Source organism: Equus asinus, chromosome 25, assembly GCF_041296235.1.
Source record: "Equus asinus isolate D_3611 breed Donkey chromosome 25, EquAss-T2T_v2, whole genome shotgun sequence".
Taxonomy (NCBI): Eukaryota; Metazoa; Chordata; class Mammalia; order Perissodactyla; family Equidae; genus Equus; species Equus asinus.
Window position 1 is genome coordinate 48,783,700 of NC_091814.1, and position 21,157 is coordinate 48,804,856.

The following is a 21,157-nucleotide window of genomic DNA, read 5'->3' on the forward strand; positions in this document are numbered from 1 at the left end:
GAGGATAAAGAAGAGTGAGACAGGTGAATGGAATGGAGGGAATGGTAAAAGGGTTCCAAGACACAGAGCCTAATCCAAAGCCCAGGGGTGAGAGAATACCCACTTAAGAACCAAAAGATAGTTCTGTGTTATTAGAGATTAAAGAGAGAGAGAGTGGCAAGAGATGAGGAAAAGCAAGCAGAGTTGTGGCAGCCAGACTAAGGAATCAGAATTTATCTGAAGGCAGTGAAGATCCAAAAAAAGAGTTTTATGGGAGGACTATTATGATCAAAGCTTTCTCTCTCTCTCTCTTCCTCCCTCCCTCTCTTTCTCTCTCCCTTTCCTCCCTCTTCTTCTTTTTTGTTCTTTCTTTTCTTTCTCTCTTTTCTTCCTTCCTTCCTTTCTCTTTCTTTCTTTTCTTTCTTTTTCTTTCTTTCTTTCTTTCTTTCTTTCTTTCTTTCTTTCTTTCTTTCTTTCTTTCTTTCTTTCTTATTCTTCCTTCCTTCTTTCCTCCCCTCTTTCTTTCTTTCTTTCTTTCATGGCGGCTGATGTGTGGAGAATGAATTGGAGGAAAGCAATAGTGGAGGTTATTGCTTATAGTAATTTGGGTAATGCCTGTGAGGCCAAAGGAAAGTGGGACAGATTCAAGTTATCCAAGATTTGGATGGAGAGGGAGGAAGTATTAAGGAAGAAAGAGACATAAAGAATTGGCTACAGGGGCCAGCTCCATGGTGTAGCAGTTAAGGTTGGTGTGCTCTGCTTTGATGGCCCACGTTTGTGGGTTTGGATGCTGGGTGTGGACTTACACCAGCCATCAACCATGTTGTGGCAGCAACCCATATATAAAGTGGAGGAAGATTGGCACAGATGTTAGCTCAAGGCTAATCTTCTTCAGAAAAAAAAAAATTTCCAGGAATTGGCTTCTTTATGGATCGGGGGCAGAGTGACGGATTCACTAGGATAGGGAATCCAAAAGGAAAGAAAGAGCTGAATGGGTATGGGTATGTAATGAATTAGATTTGGGACATGATGAATAGTAAGATTTCCAGATGGAGATGGCCAGTAGGAAGCTGGATATGTGCACCTGGAGCTCCAGTGATATCTGTCTTGAGATACAAAGTTGGGATTCGTCAACAAGTAAGTGATGATGATGCCCCTGGAGCAGATAACATTACCTACTTAGAGCGGCCACATGAAAAGAGAAAAGAATGATGGACCAAATGTCAATGAATACCAATATTTTAAAGATGGACAAGGAAAGACGAGCCCACCATAAAGACTAGAGAGGATGGAACAGAGAGATGGAAAGTAGGACAGAGAAACCAAGGTTAAGAGTGTTTAGAGAAGGAGAGATTCATCAGTCATGTCAAAGCTCAGAGACATATTCTGGAAATGGTGCTCCTGTGAGTTATTTTTACCCAATTTGATTATAAGCCTCTTGTGCCATTGTTGAGTGTAAAACTTGTGCTTAATAAATACTTCTTGATTGACAGCACACATCCCTTCCCTCCTCCCCAAATATTGCAAGTCCGTGTTCTTCTGATTGCACAGACATTGTTTTTCTTAGTGAAGAAAAACTGACATGCTCTTAATAAGAACTTTAGAAAATCTAGGGGCCGGCCTGGTGGTGCAGCGGTTAAGTCCTCACTTTCCACTTCTTGGTGGCCCGGGATTCGCGGGCCCGGATCCCGAGTGCAGACAGGGCACTGCTTGGCAAGCCACGCTGTGGTAGGCTTCCCACATATAGTAGGGGAAGCTGGGCATGGATATTAACTCAGGGCCAGTCTTCCTCAGCAAAAAGAGGAGGAGTGGCAGTAGTTAGCTCAGGGCTAAACTTCCTCAAAAAAAAAAAAAAAAACTTTAGAAAATCTGAAGTTGACTTCTTGGTACAGATAAATATGGCAGCAATTAATTTCTTAGTATACCATCTCATTTCATGGAAAATAATATATACTTTAGGAAGGAGTGACTTTTCTCCTGACTTTCTCTTTTACTGCCTACTAGAGTCCTTTGGTCAACCTCTAATTCCCTAAGACAATTAAACACTTAAATAATTTATTATTTATTAATAATATAGGAAATGGGGCACTGGTGTGAGTTGTAAGGGTAGATCTCTTAGGTTGTATACTGCAAAGAGTGTCTGGTGTCACATAATTTACCAGAGCTGGTATTAAGGATTCATGAACACTTGATTTTGTGGCCCACATTGCAGTTTCCACTTGGACTTAGTAGCATATGAGTCAGCTGACCTCAATAAGTCTTGTCATACTTCTGGAAATTGGGTATCCCATCAACCACTCAGAAAGAGAAAATCAGTTGGAAAAATATTTCTTGTAGTTAAAAACAGGAATAAAAAAGCTTTCACTTCCTTTACTTAGCATGAAATTTATTTGCTCAGGCTTGTGAATGCTTGGAAATTGTCTACTTCTTTTTTTTTTTTTTTTGCATAAACCCACTTGACCTCTTGGCAAGCACTTTACTCTCCTTGACTTAGTTTCCTTATGTGCAAAATAAATGTAGATGGATAAATGTATCCTCCTTTGATGAAGTTTTTTTGTGAGAATTAAATGAAAATCTGTGTTGTAGCCTTCCGCAGGAAATCAAGATAAGTTAGTTTACTTTCTTTAAGATGGACCACTTTGAGTTTTATTCTTAAATACTTTGCTGATTTTAAATCTGTTTGTGGTGGGGTGCTGACTGGAAAAAGCAAGGGCGTCTTTGCAGCTAGAGCTGAAACTCCCTTTATTTAGAGGGGAAGACAGCCTGTGGGGAGCCAGAAAATTGTTTTCAATCTCTCGCATAATTCGAAAATTGAACTTTCTTTGTACTTATTTATAGCAGAATATGATTTTAGAAACATGTTCAACATACTACTCCAAGAAGCCACTACCAATGGATTGGAGTTAGAATGAGAACTAAAATAACTTGGCATCTGTATGTCATCACTTAAAAACCCGGGCATGACTTAATGAATTTCTCTTCCAGAATGAGATAGTAATTCGTGCGGCTTCTTACACGCTTTCTCCTCTGATTTACACTATAGTTATAGACATCATTTTCAAAATGGCTAGCGGGAAAATCAAGATTGTCTTTGGCCACAGGACAAATTTTTAAAAGAAGATGTAAGAGATTCAAAGCAAGCAAAAGAATCACTCTTAAGTTATAATCTCTATTTTATTATCCATCTCTTGAGTAGCAAGTTTGATTCAGTTCACCAATGGGTTATTTTTTGAAACTAAAAATAGAGGTGGTTTAGAGTAGAGGCTCAAAGAATAGACTCTGAATTCATTCAAAAGGCATTTGGATCTTGCTTTGCCACTAACTGTCTGACTTTGAGAAAACGACTTAATTTCCGTGTATTTCAATTTTCTCATCTCTTCAAATGAGAACTTAAATTTTCTATGCTTTGATTTCTTCATCTGTAAGATGTGAGCAGTAATGATACTTAGCAATCAAAAGATTATGAGAATTCAATGATTTAATACTTACAAAGCACTTAAAGCCTAGCATGCAGTAAGTTCCTTATAAGCATTTGTTAACTAAACAACTAAATAAATATAAGCCAGTTAACAATGAAGGAAGCATGAACAGGTAAGTAAGCAGGTTGTTAGAGAAGAAGAACACAGTTTTGGAGATAGACAGGTCGAATTTTGACTGCACCACTTGCTGACTGTGGAGGCTTCGGCCAGTCAGTTTTCCCTTCTGAAGAATAAGTTTAATAGTCACTTTGCAGAACTGTAGTGAGGGTTTGAGCTAACTGGTGCAAATAACCTATCATAGTGCTTGGAACATGGGAGGAAAGCATATTAGAAAAGTAACTATTTAGTATTGCCCTTAAATAATGAAAAGGTAGAAAAGAGATTACATGCATAGCAGGAAGGATGTAGATTTGCCAACAGGAAGATTTTTCTGGCAATAAATCTTATAAAGGCTGGAACAGTCCATAAGGAGAATGTGTAGACTCTCCCTTTAAGGTAAATCTTAACTCCATGATAATTGGGCATCTGAATCAGTTTGACTGGGTAGGGTATAGATTCTAGAGACACATTCCACAAATTTCTTCCCTTCCTTCCTCCCTTTCTCCTTCTCTCCCTCACTCACTTCTCTTCTTTTTTTCCACACAGATTCAGTGCTAAACATTATTCCAGGCAATGGTGATACATATACGACTAGAATCCAGTTCCTCTCCTTCAGAGGGTTGCTATTTAGTGCCTGTGTTTTATAAATGGAGAAACTTTGCGGGTGCTAAACATAAACTGCAGATATTAAGAAAGTCAACCAGGCCTGTTATCCTGACACAGCTCTTTACTTCTACAAAGCGTTTTTTTTCCCTCCTCCCAGCTCTTTCAATCAATGAACTAAGATCTTCTAAGGACCTGTTGTGTGTTAGGTGCTATAAGGAGCTCTGGGAATAGAAAGCTCATGAAAAAAAGAGTCCTGCTGTCTAGATGCTAACAGTGTCATGGACAGGCAGACATGCATAAATACAATTGCTAGGCATCATTTTATGTGCTGGAATAGAGAGAAGAGGACAGAGTTGTAGGATTATAGAGTAGAAAGGGTCTACATTTTCCTAGAAACATCAGGGAAGGCTTTGAGGGTGAGGAAACATTTTTATCTGAACCTAAAGGAGGAACTGGTTTTCTAGATGGAGAATGGAGAAGGTTTTCAGGGAGAAAGAAGAACTTCAAGGCCTGAATGTGCACAACCTTGAGGGAAACACAGATACTCAGTGACCCGTGGGCCTGAGGAGACTTGTAGACCAGTAGCAGGGAGGAGGCTATAAACACAGTTGACTGTAGGGAGCTCTTCAAGAAGGAGCTCAGACTCTTCTTCTAGGCACTGCGACACCAATAGAAATTTTTAAGAAGGTAGTGTTTTGATCAGTTTTTCAGGAATATATTGCTGGTGGACTAGGAGAAAATGGGGATAAAGGGGTCAATGAAGAGGCTGCTGCAATAAGCTAAGAAAGATAATACGAAGGCCTGAACTAAGGCAATATCATTAGGGATAAAGGAGAGGGTAGGACTTACAGGAAATGTGCAGGATTTGGAAACTAATAGGATCCAAGGCCTGAGAGAGAGAGAGAAGAATTAAAATAGATTCCAAGATGTCAAGAGAGGTTATTTGATGGATAGTATAGCTGATGACCAAGTCCTAGGATACAGAAGTAGTTAGTGAAGAAAATAATACATGGTTTGACAGGTTAAGTTTGAGGACTATTTTTAGCTATTTCAAGGTTTAGCTATTGCAAAAAGTGCTACTGTGAACATGGCTGTACAAATAGCTCTTTGAGATCCTGCTTTCAATTCTTCTGGGTATATACCCAGAAGTGGAATTGCTGCATCATATGATAACTCTATTTCTAATGTTTTGGGGAAATGCCATCCTGCTTTCCACAGCAGCTATGCCATTTTACATTCCTACCAGCAGTGCACAAGAGTTACAATTTTTCCACATCCTTGCCAACTCTTGTTATTTCCTGGTTTTTTTTGAGAGTAGCCATTGCTAATGGGTGTGAGATGGTATCTGATTGTGGTTTTTACTTGCTTTTCCATAATTATTGGTGATGTTGAGTGTCTTTTCATGTGTTTATTTCCCATCTCTATATATTCTTTGGTAAGATGTCTACTCAAATTCTTTGCCCATTTTTGAACTAGGTTGTTTGATTTTTTTTGTGGTTGAGGTGTAGGAGTTCTTCACATATTCTAGGTGATAAGCTCTTATCAGATATATTATTTGTAAGTATTTTTTCCCCATTCTGTAGGTTGCCTTTTCACTCTGTTGATAATGACTTTTGATGCACAAAATTTTTAAAAAATTTATGAATTCTAATTTATCTATTTTTTCTTTTGTAGCTTGTACTTTTTGTGTCATATTCAAGAAATCATTGCCAAATCCAATGTTGTAAAGCTTTTGCCCTTTGTGTTTTTCTAAGCATTTTGCAGTTTTAGCTTTTGTGTTTAGATCTTTGATGCATTTTGAGTTATTTTTTGTGTATGGTGTTAGATAAGGGTCCGATTTCATTCTTTTGCCTGTGGATATCCGTTTTTTCTCCATGCCATTGGTTGAACAGACTTTTTCCATTATGTAGCCTTGGCACTCTTGTCAAAGATTATTTGACCATACGCGTAAGGGTTTATATCTGGACTTTTTATTCTATCCCATTGGTTTATATGTCTATATTTATGCCAGTACCATACTGTTTTGATTATTGTAGTTTTGTAATATGTTTTGAAGTCTGGAAATGTGAGACCTCCCTTTGTTTTTTTTTGTCAAGAATATATGGCTATTTGGGGTCCTTTGAGATTTTTGTATGAATTTTAGCCTCTTCAGGGGTTCCCTACTCCCTGGCTCTGCATGGTGATCCCAAGGCTTCAAGTGGAGGCCATCTGGCCTGTTGAAACCAAGGCCCCACTTTTTGAAACCAAAAATGTAGCCCTGATGATCTCTGCAGAGTCTTTGGGTCCATTCTTCCCTTTTCTTGTGGAATAGCATTTGCTTGGACCTGAAAAGATTTATTGCCCCATCCTATAGAATCTAAGAAGTCTGACAGTCTTCCTTGATTGCATCTTGACTCTGTCCCCTTCAGTTAAAAGTGTCTCATATAATCCCATAATCTCTTCATCAAGCGATAGTCCAGATAGTCCAGTCCTTCAGAGAATTTTCCCTTGAGAAAGTTTTCTCATTTTTTTGTAATATGGGCTGAGAATTTTCCAAATGTTTAAGTTCTTCTTCCTTTTTGCTCAACAATTTCTTCAATTTATCTCTCTCCTCTTGCATTCTGCTTTAAGTGTTAAGGAGGAACCAAGCCATTCCTTCAGTACTTTGCTTGAAAATCTCCTCAGCTAAATACTCAATTTCATCTCTCTCAAATTCTATCTTCTGCAAAACACTAGAACACAATTCAGCCAAGTTCTTTGCTAATTTATAACAAGGATCATATTTCCTCCAGTTTCCAATAATCTGTTCCTCATTTCTGGTGGAGACCTCACTAGAACGGTCTTTAACATCCGTATTTCTACGAACATTCTGTTCAGGAGGATATCTATATTCTCTAAGATGATAAAGGCTTTCTCTACATCCTTGCCAGCATTTGGTATTGCTTGTCTTTTTGATAAAAGACATTCTAACAGGCTTGAGGTGATATCTCATTGTGGTTTTGATTTACATTTCCCTGATGATTGGTGATGTCAAGCACCTTTTCAATACCTGTTGGCCATTTGTGTGACTTCTTTGGCGAAATGTCTATTCAGATCCTTTGTGCCTTTTTTAATTGGGTGATTTGTTTTTTGCCATTGAGTTGTATGAGTGCTTCATGTATTTTGGATATTAAATCCTTACTGGATATGTGGTTGGCAAATATTTTTCTCCCATTCCTCATGTTGCCTTTTCTTTTTGTTAATGGTTTCCTTTGCTGTGGAGAAGGTTTTTAGTTTGATATAGTCTTACTTATTTATTTTGCTTTTGTTGACTTTGCTTATGGTGTAAAATCCAAAAACTCATTGTCAAGACCAATGTCAAGGAGTTTAGCTCCTGGTGCATCCCCTTGTAAGGATATTAATCCTATCAGATCAGGGTCCCAGCCTTATGACCTCATTTCAACTTAATTCCTACTTTAGAGGCCCTGTCAGCAAACAGAGCTACACTGGGGGTTAGGGCGTCAACATATGCATTTTGGGGTGGGGGGCACAAGCGTTCAGTCCATAATACACATTTTGTTTATTCATTCATTTGTTGATGGACATGGGTTGTTTCCACCTTTTGGCTATTGTGAATAATACTGCTATGAAAACGAGTGTACAAACACCTATTCAAGTCCCTGGTTTCAATTCTTTTGGGTATATACCCAGAAGTGGAATTGCTGGCTCATATACTAATTCTATGTTTAATTTTTAGAGGAACTGCCACACTGTGTTTCATAGTGGCTGACCATTTTACATTCCCCCTAGCAGTGCATAAGGGTTCCAATTTCTCCACATCCTCACCAAACTTATTTATTTATTTATTTATAATAGCCACCCTAATGAGTGTGATGTCATATTTCATTGTAGTTTTGATTTGCACTTCCCTAAAGATTAGTGATATTAGCATCTTTTCATGTGCTTATTTCCCATCTGCATATTTTCTTTAGAAAAATGTCTATTCAAGTCCTTTGTCCATTTTTGGACTGTTTTGTTTGTCTTTTATTGTTGTTAAATTGTGGGAGTTCCTTATATATTCTGGAGATTAATCTTTTATCAGATATGTAATTTGCAAATATTTTCTCCCATTCTGTATATTGCCTTTTCACTCTGTTGATAGTGTCCTTTGATAGACAAAAGTTTTTAACTTTGATGAAGCCCAATTTAACAATTTTCTTCTATCTTTCTTGGGCTTATGATGTCACATCCAAGAAATCATTGCCACAACCAACATGATGAAAATTCTTTCCTAAATTTTCTTGTAAGAGTTTTACAGTTTTAGATCTTATGTTTAGGTTTTGACCCATTTTGAGCTAATTTTTATACATGGTGTAGGGTAAGGATCCAACTTTGTTCTTTTGTGTGTGGATATCCAGTTTTCCCAACATTATTTGTTGGAGAGACTACTATTTCCTCATTATGCAACCTTGACATGCTTATTGAAAATCATTTGAACATGTTAGGGTTTTTTTCTGGGCTCTCTGTTCTGTTCCACTGGTCTTTGTGTCTGTCTGTATGCCAGTACCACACCATTTTGATTACCATAGCTTAGTAATACATTTTGAAATAGGAAGTGTGTGACTGCCAAATTTGTTTTTCTTTTCAAGATTGTTTTGCTATTCTGGGTCCCTTGAGGTTTCATATGAATTTTAGGATGAATTTTTCTATTTCTGAAAAGACATTGTTTGGATTTTGATAGAGATTGTATTGACTCTGCAGATCTCTTTCAGTAGTATTGACATCTAAACAATATTAAATCTTCTAATTCATGAACGTCAGACATCTTTCCATTTATTGGTCTCTAATTTCTTTCAGCAATATTTTATTGTTTTCAGTGTACAAGTCTTTCATCTCCTTGGTTAAACTTATTCTGAGCATTTTATTCTTTTTGATTTTATTATAAATGAAATTATTTTCCTAATTTCCTTTTTAAATTGTTGATTGTTAGTGTATAGAAATGCAAATGATTTCTGTGTGTTGATTTTGTATTATGCACCCATTATGACTTTATGAGTTCTATAGGGTTTTCTTTGTGTATGTGTGTGTCTATCTTGACAGTTTTCTGCATATAGGATCACGTTGTCTGAAAACAGAGATAATTTTCCTTCTTTCTTCCCAATTTGAATGACTTTTGTTTTTTTTTCTTCCCTAATTGCTCTGGCTAGGACTTTTAGTACTATGTTGAATAAAAGTCGTGAAAGTGGGCATCCTTATTTTGCTCCTAATCTTAAAGGAAAAGCTTTCATTCTTTCACCACTGAATATGATACTAACAGTGGACTTTTCGTATATTGCTTTTATTGTGTTGAAGTAGTTCCCTTCTCTTCGTAGTTTGTTGAGTGTTTTTTTATCATGAAAGGGTGTTGAATTTTTTCAAATTCTTTTTCGGCATCAATTGAGATGATCTTGTGTTTCCTCCTGCTTCATTTAGTTAATGTAATGCATTACATTGATTTCTTTTCCTTTCTTTTTAAATTTCTTTTTAAAGATTGGCACCTGAACTAACATCTGTTGCCAATGTTCTCTTTTTTTCTTTCTTCTTCTCCCCAAAGCCTTCCAGTACATAGTTGATATTCTAGTTGTAGGTCATTCTGGCTCTGCTACGTGGGACACCACCTCAGCATGGCTTGATGAGCGGTGCTAGGTCCACGTCCAGGATCTGAACTGGTGGAACCCTGGGCTGCTGAAGTCGAGCTGGCAAACTTAACCACTGGACCACGGGGCCAGCCCCCAATGATTGCTTTTCATATGTTGAGCTATCCTTAGATTATAGGAAGAAATCCCACTTGATCATGGTGTATAATTCTTTTAATGCATTGTTGAATTCTGTTTGCTAGTATTTTGTTGAGGACTTTTGCGTCAATAGTCATCAGAAATATTGGCCTGTAGTTTCTTTATCTTGTAGAGTCTTGGTCTGGATTTGATAGTAGGGTAAGTCTGCCCTAGTTAATGGAGTTTGGAACTGTTTATTCCTCTTCATTTTTTTGGAAGAATGTAAGGAGGGTGGTGTTAATTATTTAAAAGTTTGGTAGGATTCGCCACTGAAGTCATTTGATCTTTACCTTTTATTTTGGGGAGGTTTTTGATTACTGATTCAATCTCCTTACTAGTTATAGGTCTTGTCAGATTTTCTATTTCTTCATGATTTAATTTCAGTAGGCTATCTGTTTCTAGGAATTTTTCCATTTCATCTAGGCTGTTTCAATTTATTTGTGTGCAATTGTTCATAGTACTCTCTCATAATCCTTTTGATTTCTGTAAAATTGGTGGTAATATTCCCTCTTTCATTTCTAATTTTAGTTAGAGTCCTCTCTTTTTTCCTAGTCCATCTAGATAAAAGTTTGTCATTTTGGTGATTTTTTTAATGAACTCAGTTTTTAAAATTTTATTTTTATTATTCTTTGTTTTGTTTATCTCTGCTCTAGTCTTTATTATTTCCTTCCTTCTACTAACCTTGGGTTTAGTTTGTTCTTCTTTTAGTAGTTCCTTAAGGTGTAAATTTAGGTGGTTGATTCAGGAATCTTTATTTTTTAATTTAATCACTTACAGCTATAAATTTTCCTTTAGGACTGCTTTTTTGGATCCCATAAATGTTGACATTTGTGTTTTCATGTTTTTATTTTATTTTTCTCTAGATATTTTCTTTTCTTTCTTTTTTTTTTTCAGGAAGATTAGCCTTTAGCTAACTGCTGCCAATCCTCTGCTTTTTGCTGAGGAAGACTGGCCCTGAGCTAATATCTGTGCCTATCTTCCTCTATTTTATACGTGGGATGCCTAGCACAGCATGGCTTGCCAAGCGGTGCCATGTCTGCACCCCAGATCTGAACTGGTGAACCCTGGGCTGCCAAAGCAGAAAGTGCGCACTTAACTGCTGCACCGCTGACACAGCCCCTCTCAAGATATTTTCTAATTTCCCTGTGTGTTGTTTAATTTCGACGTATTTGTGAATTTTACAGTTTTCCTTCTGCTATTGATTTCCACTTTCTTTCCATTGTGATTGAAAAAGATACTTTGCATGATTTTTTTCCTGAGGAAGATTTTCCCTGAGCTAAGATCTGTTGCCAATCTTCCATTTTTACATTTTTCTTGAGTAAGATTAATCTAATCTTACTGAGCTAATATCTGTGCCAATCTTCCTCTACTCTGTATGTGGGCCTCCACCAGAACATGACTAACAAGTGGTATAGGTCCACATCTGGGATCCAAACCCACAAACCCAGGCTGCTGAAATGGGGTATGCTGAACTTAACTACTAGGCAGTGAGGCCATCCCCTATTCCTCATTTTTAAAGGACAATTTTGCTGGATATAGAATTCTCTGTTGATAGTTTCTTTCTTTCAGTACTTTAAATATATCATCCCACTGCCTTCAGGCATGCAAAGTTTCTGCATGATAAATCCTTAAAGATTCATGAAGATGAAGCAAAAAGGCAGAGAGAGAACCAGAGAGAATAGTAGCCTAGAAACCAAGATGAGAAGGGTTTTCAAGAGATGTTTGGTCAATTGTAAAATCTACAAATATGTCATATAAGAATTACTGAGACAAGATAATTGGATATGGAACTTTGGCTGAAACATTAAGGCTTTATGAAATCTTATTTGCATAGCTGAACAGAAAACTGCTCATCAAATCAATTCCAGCAAAATGCTGTCTTCTATTTGATTTTCCCATTTCTTAAAATGTACGTGTTTTGATCATGTGTCATCTTTTGTTTACTGCTGCTGTTTCAAGTGACACTTTTGTGGTTTAGAAATCAAAGGCCAGAATTCCCCTTTCTTCATCATATGAATTCCTTTTAACTACTTTTATTTTCTGAACTTCCTTTTGCATCCCATCTGGCATCTTAAGGGGGTTAGAGATTTTTAATTTGACAATATCATATTCTCATGTTTCTTATATAAATCCAAATGTGTAAACTCATCTTTTCATACCTTATCAGTCAGAATTAAAAGAAACAAGCAAAGAAACGGTCCTAAGGAGATCAAGATGTTGGTTCTGACTACAGTAGGAGACAGTTAATTTTTGTTCTGATCCAAGGCCAGAGAATGCACCCACCTTATAACCCCAGCCTGGTAGCCCTCTCAATGTACAATTTTGGCCATTAAAGAATATAGGATGGAATATGTGAAAAGTGATGGGCAAGCCTATTCCTACATGGAAAGATAATACAAATTATTTTCAATATTTGACTCAAAGAGGATCAATATATTCTTTCACTTACTCATTGACTCACTCTTCCCCTACAAATTTATTGAACACCCACACTATGTGAGGCACTGTGGATAGAGAGATAAACACAATCTCAGCCCCTCAGAGACTTGTAGTTTAACACAAAAACATAAATACTAATATAGAGACAGGTAAAATGCATCAAGATAAGTGAAAGGAAAGAATGAGTAATATTATAATTACAAGCCAACAATAAACCCAAGAGTTTCTTGGGAGGCATGCCAGCTGCTCAGTCCATTTTTAATGAGCCGATCACTGTTATCCCTTTTGGTAAGAATCTACTCAGATCTACTTGTTGTATTTACTTCTTTAACAAGGATGTGGTTTTGTGGCAGGGTTTACGTTACAGCATGGTTTGATATACATCAGGTAACAGACATACAGAGTAATAACTCACTGCCTACAGGGTGTCTAGCAAAATCCTAGTAGCTACAAATCATGGGCAGGGTGCTACTGGGCTTCCAGTTTGGACAAGACAAATATGAGTCATGCTGTTTATACGATAGGCTTTAGGCAACATGATGAGCACAAACACTGCTCTCCTTTCTTTCCTTTGTGTCACCTCAAAGCCCTCAGCTGTGAGAATCTCAAAAGAGAGAGAGGCTGGAGCATTACATCCAGCCATAAGACCACCAGATCATAGCTATACAATAAAAAATGTTGTTTTCATCGCTGTGATGCTCAGGGGAAAAACAACCATGGAGTTAGAAGCAAAAACTCAACATAGACTTGGCTCTGGTGATAGCTGATTCTGATTAGTGGGGGTAGAATGGGATGAGCATAGTACTTATAAACTCAAGCCTTAGTAGCTGAATCTGGTCTGGGTGCTACTCCGTGATGGTCTAATGTTAGGAAATTCATCCATCCATCCACTCACCAATTTATCCATCCAATGTTCATTGAACATCATCTACATCTTAAGTAGGGTATGGGTGCACAGATAAAAACATATCATCTCTAGAGGCTTGCACCTCAATGGAGAAGATGTATAAGCAAGCAGATGATTATAGTGTGGGATGGTAAATGCTGTAATATAGATAAATATAGTGAGATTTGGTAGGAAATAGAAGAGGCAGCACTTAACTAAGATGAAAAGAGCAGGGGATGGTTTCTCTAGGAAGCAGTGCCTGGTTGAATTTTAGAGGATAATAAGAGTTGGCCAGCACAAGATTAAGAAGGGGGGAAACTAAAGGGTTTTTGTTTAATATTGGCCTCTCTAATATTGGTACTTCTAGAAGGCAGAGTCCTGAATAAGCTAGGATATTTATTAGCCTATTTTGGGAGAAAAGCTTCCCCTGAGCAGGAAACCAGGGGAAGAAGCTTACTGACAACACTTCTCAAATACAGAGAACTGTAACTTGTAATGGCTAGACCTTTCAGCAACAGAACAACACTGAACCTCCTCCTATAACCCTTAGACAGTCTGTCCCTTAGCTGAAGAGATTTATAGCATATTAGAAGGGAGACTAGTTAGAGCTTAGACATCTATTTTAAACTCACCCTCCTCTCCAACTTGAATAACCATTATGTCCAGTTTTGGGCTCAGGGAATAAGCTTGAGGATATAGACTACAATCCACAATAGCTTTTCTAGTAGTTTGGGCCTATCTGAACACTTCCTGTTGATTATTTTTTTTACAGTGTTTAGCATCAAAGAGAGGAAGAAATGTCCATGTGAAAGCATTTGATTAATGCTACTCTTTATAGTCCTCAATATTTTTAAAAATTTTCCAAAAATATGGTATTGCTGTATCTATTCAATATGAATACCATGTATCCTTTAAATATTATTTTGTGGATTATTTAAAGACAATGCCAGTTATGCTATGCTAGAGGTAAAAAGCAAGTTATGCAGCTGTATGAAAAGTATGATTCGAAATTTGTGTATATAAAAAATATATCCATCTTCTTCCACTTCAGCTCCTTACCCCTTGATGACTGGAGCAGGGATTACTATAAAGACAGCTCACAGCCAGGAATACGTAAATGGATGTTACGTCCTAAGTTTAAACTTCAAAGTTCAAAAACTACCTGTTGCAGATTTCACAAAGAGGGGTATTCCACCAAATGTTATAGCAACATCCTCTTTCCTGTGTAGATAAAATGGCTTGAGTTGGGTAAAGGGATCATTTACAGCAAGTGAAAATATTAGAAGAGCATCTGTGAGGACAAGTGCTCTCACAGAGTTACATAGTGTGTCCAAGGTCGTGGATCCTCTTTATGTCCCCCTCCTGGATCCCATCTCTGCAGAGTGAGGCACATATGACATTGATTTGATAGGGGCCTAGGCCATGTCATGAAGGGAGTAATAGGCTGGGATTGGCTACCTACTCAAAAAGACTGTTGGTGGGGAAAGATGAACCTGCATCAGGGGACCACTGGAAATAACCCATTGGGAATGGAGGGAGGATGCAGCAGTGCTCTCCAAAGGACTCCTTGATGCCAGAAGGCAACAAAGGGTCAGCTGGCATCCTGTGGTAGGCAGAAGGACCCCCCCCCAAACACATCCACACGCTAATCTCTGGAAGCTTGACTATGTTACCTTATAAGGCCAAAGGGACTTTGCAGATGTGATTAAGGTTATAGACCTTAAAATAGGGATATTCCCCTGGATTATCCAGGTGGGCCCAGTGTAATCACAAACGTCCTTAAAGGCATAGAACTTTCAATGGTTAGTGTTTGAGAGATGCCACCAAAGAAGAAGAGAAATTTGAAGCACGAGAAGGATTTGTCCCAACATTGCTGGTTTGAAGATGGAGGGGAACTGAGTTCTGCCAATTACCTGAATGAGTCTTGAAGCAGATTCTCCCCTAGAGCCTTCAGATAAGAGGACAGGCAGATCAACGTGTTGATTCCAGCCTTGTGAGACCCTAAGCACAGTACCCAGTTGAGTCCCCCACATTTCTGACCTACAGAATTATGAGATAATAAATTGGTGCTGTTTTGAGCCACTAACTTTGTGGTAATTTATTGGAGCAGCAACAGGAAACTAATTCACACTCCAAGACCACTACTGTGTCACCCAAAAGGATCATGGCCCAGCACAGTAATATCAAATCTCCAGTAATGGCCTTCACTGACGGTCTCCCCTCCTCACCTCCAACTCTACATGTGTCCTTTCTGCCTTCATGTTGAATTGGTGGGCCAAGGCACGGGGAATTTAAGACAGAGAAAAAACAGGTAATGTTCATACCACCTCCTCCTCAACTGCCACAGCTTACATGTATTGTGTGTGTGTGTGTGTGTGTGGTAGAGGGTGGTGGGTAAGTGGGTAAGGTTGCAAAAAGGGCAAAATTTGGCAATATTTATTGGAAAGAATAAAACTTTGTGTGTAAATTGATGAATTCATACTATCAACATTATTAGTTTTATAGATACAGAAAAAAGATAGGAAATTAATAAAATCTGCATGGTAACAGAGGTTATATCTGGGATATATTGTTATGCATGATTTTAAACATTTATTGTGCCTCTCTGGATTTTCCAAAATTTCTACTGTTATATTGTTATTTTAAAGAAAGTATACTTAATGAGGGAATTCAATTTTTGTTTCTTTTAAGAGTTTGTACATTTTTGAGGGTAGAATCTATTTCTTAGGCCATTTAAAAATTTTTCTAAAATGCCTATAAGTAACACATCCTTATTTGAAAATTTGAGGAAAATTAGGGTTCAAAATTTTCATATCAGTAAACCTCATATATATTCACACTCCTCAATTACTAGGGTGATATTAAGCAACACTTTCTTCCTCCATCTTTATTGAGATATACTTGGCTATTGTGTAAGTTTCAGGTTTACAACGTGTGGATTTGATACACTTATATATTGCGAAATGATTACCACTGTAGTGTTTCTTAACACCTGAATCACATCACCTAATTACATTTTTTTTATGTGTATGGAGAGAACATTTAAGATCTATTCTCTTAGCAACTTTCAAGTGTACAATACAGTATTATTAACAATAATCACTATGCTGTAAATTAGATCCTCAGAACTTATACATCTTATAACTGGAAGTTTGTACTCTTTGACCAACATCTACTCTTTTACCCCACCCACCGCTCAGCCCCTGGTAACTGCCATTCTAGTCTCTGTTTCTGTGAGTTCGGTTTTTTTAGATTCCACATATTAGTGGTATCATGTGGTATTTGTCTTTCTCTGACTTATTTCACTTAGCATAATGCCCTCAGGATGCATCCATGTTGTTACAAATAGCAGGATATTCTTTCTCACGGCTGAATAATATTCCATTGTGTCTATACTGCTTCTTGATCCATTCATCCCTTGACAGACACTTAAGTTGTTTCCATATTTTGCTATTGTGAATAATGCTGCCAGGAAAATTGGAGTGGAGATATCTCTTTGAGATCCTGTTTTTCATTTCCCTTGGATTGACACATCTCTTTCACATTTTCACATATTGAGGTATATGGGGTAACTATTCTGGTTCAAAAACTGATTCAGCTTGAGCTAAAGAAACCTGACTTATGGCCTATCAAAGGTAAGTTGGACATCTGCTTTAGCTATTAAAGAATGCCCTCTCTTAAGATAAGAATGCATGCTTCCCCTCCTATGCCCTATTGGTAATGCCCTATTAGTGATGCCCATGTTAGTCCCTTTCTTAGCATCAGGATCATGTTGTCCTGCTAATTTGCAACTGAACGCCTCTTTGAAACTTTGATGAGTATGTATCCTGGGAATGTTTAATGTATATTCTTTATTCTAAAAAGATATAGGACTGTACTGAAAACCATGCTTCTCTGGAACACTCTCTTCCTTTCTGGAAAAGGCCTTTCTGGGTTATAATCTTGACTCTGGCTCAAGTAAAACTCGCCTATCTCTCTTATCTACAGAATGGTTATTGGTTATTTTGTATTGACAGGATATATACCCAGAAGTGGAAATGCTGGATCTTATGATTGTTCTATTTTTAATTTTTTCAGGAAACTCCATACTGTTTTTCATAGTGGCTGCACCAATTTACATTCCTACCAACAGTGCAAAAGTGTTCCCTTTTCTCTACATCCTCCCCGACACTTGTTATCTCTTGTCATTTTGAGGATAGCTGTTCTAACAGGTGTGAGGTGATATCTCATTGTGGTTTTGATTGGCATTTCCTTGATGATTGGTAATGCTGAGCAATCTTTTCACATACTGGTTGGCCAATTGTATGTGTTCTTTGGAAAATGTAAATGTCTTCATGGGAAATGTCTATTCAGCTCCTTTGTCCATTTTTACTCAGTTTGTTCTTTTGCTATTGAGTTGTATGAGTTCTTTATATATTTTTCATATTAACACTTTATCAGATATAGGATTTAAATATTTTCTCTCATTCCGTAGTTTGTCTTTTTATTTTGTTGATGGTTTCCTTTGCTGTGCAGAAGTGTTTTGATTTGACGTAGTCTCATTTGTTTATTTGTGCTTTTGTTGCATTTGCTTTTGGTGTCAAATCCAAAAAAATCATTGTCAAGACTGGTGTCAAAGAGCTTGCCCTCTATGTTTTCTTCTAGGAGTTTTATGGTTTCAGGTCTTTATTCAAGTCTTTAATCTATTTTGAGTCAATTTTTGTGTATGGTGTAAGAGAGGATCCAGTTTCATTCCTCTGCATGTGGTTGTCCTGTTTTCCTGACACCATTTATTGAAGACTTTTTTTCCCTCACTGTCTATTCTTGGTTCCTTTGTTGTAAATTAATTGACATATAATGGGTTTATTTCTGGGCTCTCAATTCTCTTCTATCAATCTATGTGTATTTTTTTTATGCCAATACCTACTGTTTTGGTTACTATAGCTGTCTAATATAGTTTGAAATCAGAAAGTGTGATGCCTCCAGCTTGGTTCTTCTTTCTCAAGATTGCTTTGGCTATTTGAAGGTCTTTGTGTTTCTATATAAATTTTAGGATTTTTTTATTTCTGTGAAAATACCATTGGAATTTTGCTAGGGATTATTGAATTGTAGATTGCTTTGGATAGTATGGACATTTTAACAATATTAATACTTCCGATCCATGACAACAGAATATTTTTCCATTTCTCTGTGTCCTATTAAATATTTTTCATCTTCAGTATGTAGATCTTTTATCTCCTTGACTAAGTTTATTCCTAAGTATTTTACTCATTTTGATGCAATTGTAAATGACATTGTTTTCTTAATTTCTCTTTCTGATAGTTTGTTGTTAGTATATAGAAATGCAACTGATTTTTGTATATTTATTTTGTATCCTGCAACTTTACTGAACTCATGCATTATTTCTGGGGGTTATTTTTGTGGGGAAGATTGGCCCTAACCTAGCATCCTTTGCCAATCTTCCTCTTTTTTCTTGAGGAAGATTGTCCCTGAGCTAGCATCCTTTGCTGCTCTTCCTCTATTTTGTATATGGGATGCTGCCATAGCATGGTTTGATGAGTGGTGTGTAGGTCCACGCCTGGGATCTGAACCCACAAATCCCAGGTCGCTGAAGAGGAGATAATGAACTTATCACAGGGCTGGCTCCTTGCATCTGTTTTTTGATGGAGTTTTTAGGGTTTTCTATATATAACATCATGTCATTTGCAAATAGAGACCATTTTACTTCTTCCTTTCCAATTTGGATGCCTTTTGTTTATTTTTCTTGCCTAATCACTCTGGCTAAGACTTCCAGTACTATGCTGCATAAAAGTGCTGAGAGTGGGCCTCCTTTTCTTATTCATGATCTTAAAGGAAAACTTTCAGTTTTCACTATTGAGTATAATGTTAGTTCTGAACTTGTCATATATGGCTTTTATTATGTTGAGATACATTCCCTTTATACTCAGTTTGTTGAGAGGATTTTTTTTGATGAAAGGATGTTGAATTTTGTCAAATTCTTTTTTTGCATATATTGAGATGATCATATGATTTTTATCCTTCATTTTGTTCATGTGGTGTGTCACATTGATTGATTTGCAGATGTTGAACCACTCTTGCATACCTGAAATAAATCCTACTTGATTACAGAGTATGAGCCTTTTAAGGTACTGTTTAATTTCGTTTGCTAACATTTTTTGAGGACTTTTACATCTATGTTTATCAAAGATATTGGCCTGTAATATTCTTTTCTTGAAGTATTACTGTCTTATTTTGGTATCAGGGTAATGCTAGCTTTGTAAAAGGAGTTTGGAATTGTTCCCTCCTCTTCCATTTTTAGAAGAAGTTTGAGAATGTTTGGTATTAATTCTTCTTTATATGTTTGGTAGAATGTAATGGTGAAGCCATCTGGTTCCGGGCTTTTCTTTCTTGGGAGGTTTTTGACTAATTTGCTGATTCAGTCTCCTTGCTAGTAATTGGTCTGTTCAGATATTCCGTATCTTCTTGATTCAGTCTTGGTAGGTTTTATGCTTCTAGGAATTTATCCATTTCTTCTAGGTTGTCCAATTTGTTGGTATATAATTGTTCATAGTTGTCTCTTATGATCCTTTGTATTTGTATGGCATCAGTTATAATTTCTCCTCTTTCATTCAAAATTTTATTTATTTGAGTCTTCTCTCTTTTTTTCCTGTTCTGTCTAGCCAAAGGATTTCTATTGTCTCTTTAGTCTCTATTTCATTTCTTTTCACTCTGATCTTTGTTATTTACTTCCTCCTGCTAAATTTGGGCTTCATTTGTTCTTCTCTTTCTAGCTCCTTGAGCTGTAAAATTAGGTTGCTTATTGAAATCTTTCTTTTTTCTTGAGGTATTTGTTTATTGCTATAAACTTCCTTCTTAGAACTGCTTTTGCTGAATCCCATAATTTTAGTATATTGTATTTTCATTTGTATTTGTCTCAAGCTATGTTTTGATTTCTTCTTTGACCCATTTGTTGTTCCAAAGCATGTTGTTTAATCTCCATGTACTGTGAATTTTCCAGTATTGTTCTTGTAATTGACATCTGGTTTCTTACAACTGTGCTCAGAAAAGATGCTTGATATGATTTCAGTCTTCTTAAATTTATTAACACTTTTTATGTGGTCTACCAGATAGTCTATCCCTGAAAATATGTCATGTGTGCTTGAGAAGAATGTGCATTCTGCTGCTGTTGAATGGAATGTTCTGTAAATGTCTGTTAAGTCCATCTGGTCTAACTAATGTGTAGCTCAAGTTCAATGTTTCTTTACTGATTTTCTGTCTGTATGATACATTCGTTGTTGAAAGTGGGGTATTAAAGTCCCCTACTATTGTTTTGTCACTCTCTATTTCTCCCTTCAGGTCTGCTAATATTTGCTTTATCTATTTAGGTGCTCCTATGTTGAGTGCATAAATAATTACAGATCTTATATCCTCTTAATGAATTGACCCCTTTATCATTGAATAATGACCTTCTTTGTCTCTTATTACAGTTTACTATAGTCTTTGGCTTAAAGTCTATTTTTTTCTGATATAAATCTAGCTACCCCTGCTTTCTCTGACTTCCATTTGCATGGAATACCTTCTTCCATTCCTTTACTTTCAGTCTATGTGTGCTCTTAAAGCCAAAGTGAGTTTCTTGTAGGCAGCTTATAGATGGGTCTTGTTATTCAATCCATTCAGCTAGTCTATGTGTTTTTATTGGGGGAATTTAGTACATTTACATTTGAAGTAATTATTTTTCAGTCTTGACTTACTATTGTTGTTTTGCTAATTTTTTTTTCTTTTTTTGTAACCCTTTTGTTCCTTTCTTCCTCTCTTTCTCTCTTCCTTTGTGGTTTGATGACTTTCTTTAGTGGTATGCTTAGATTTTTTTCTCTTTCTCTTTTGTGTATCTACTGTAGTTTTTTGCTTAGTGGTTACTG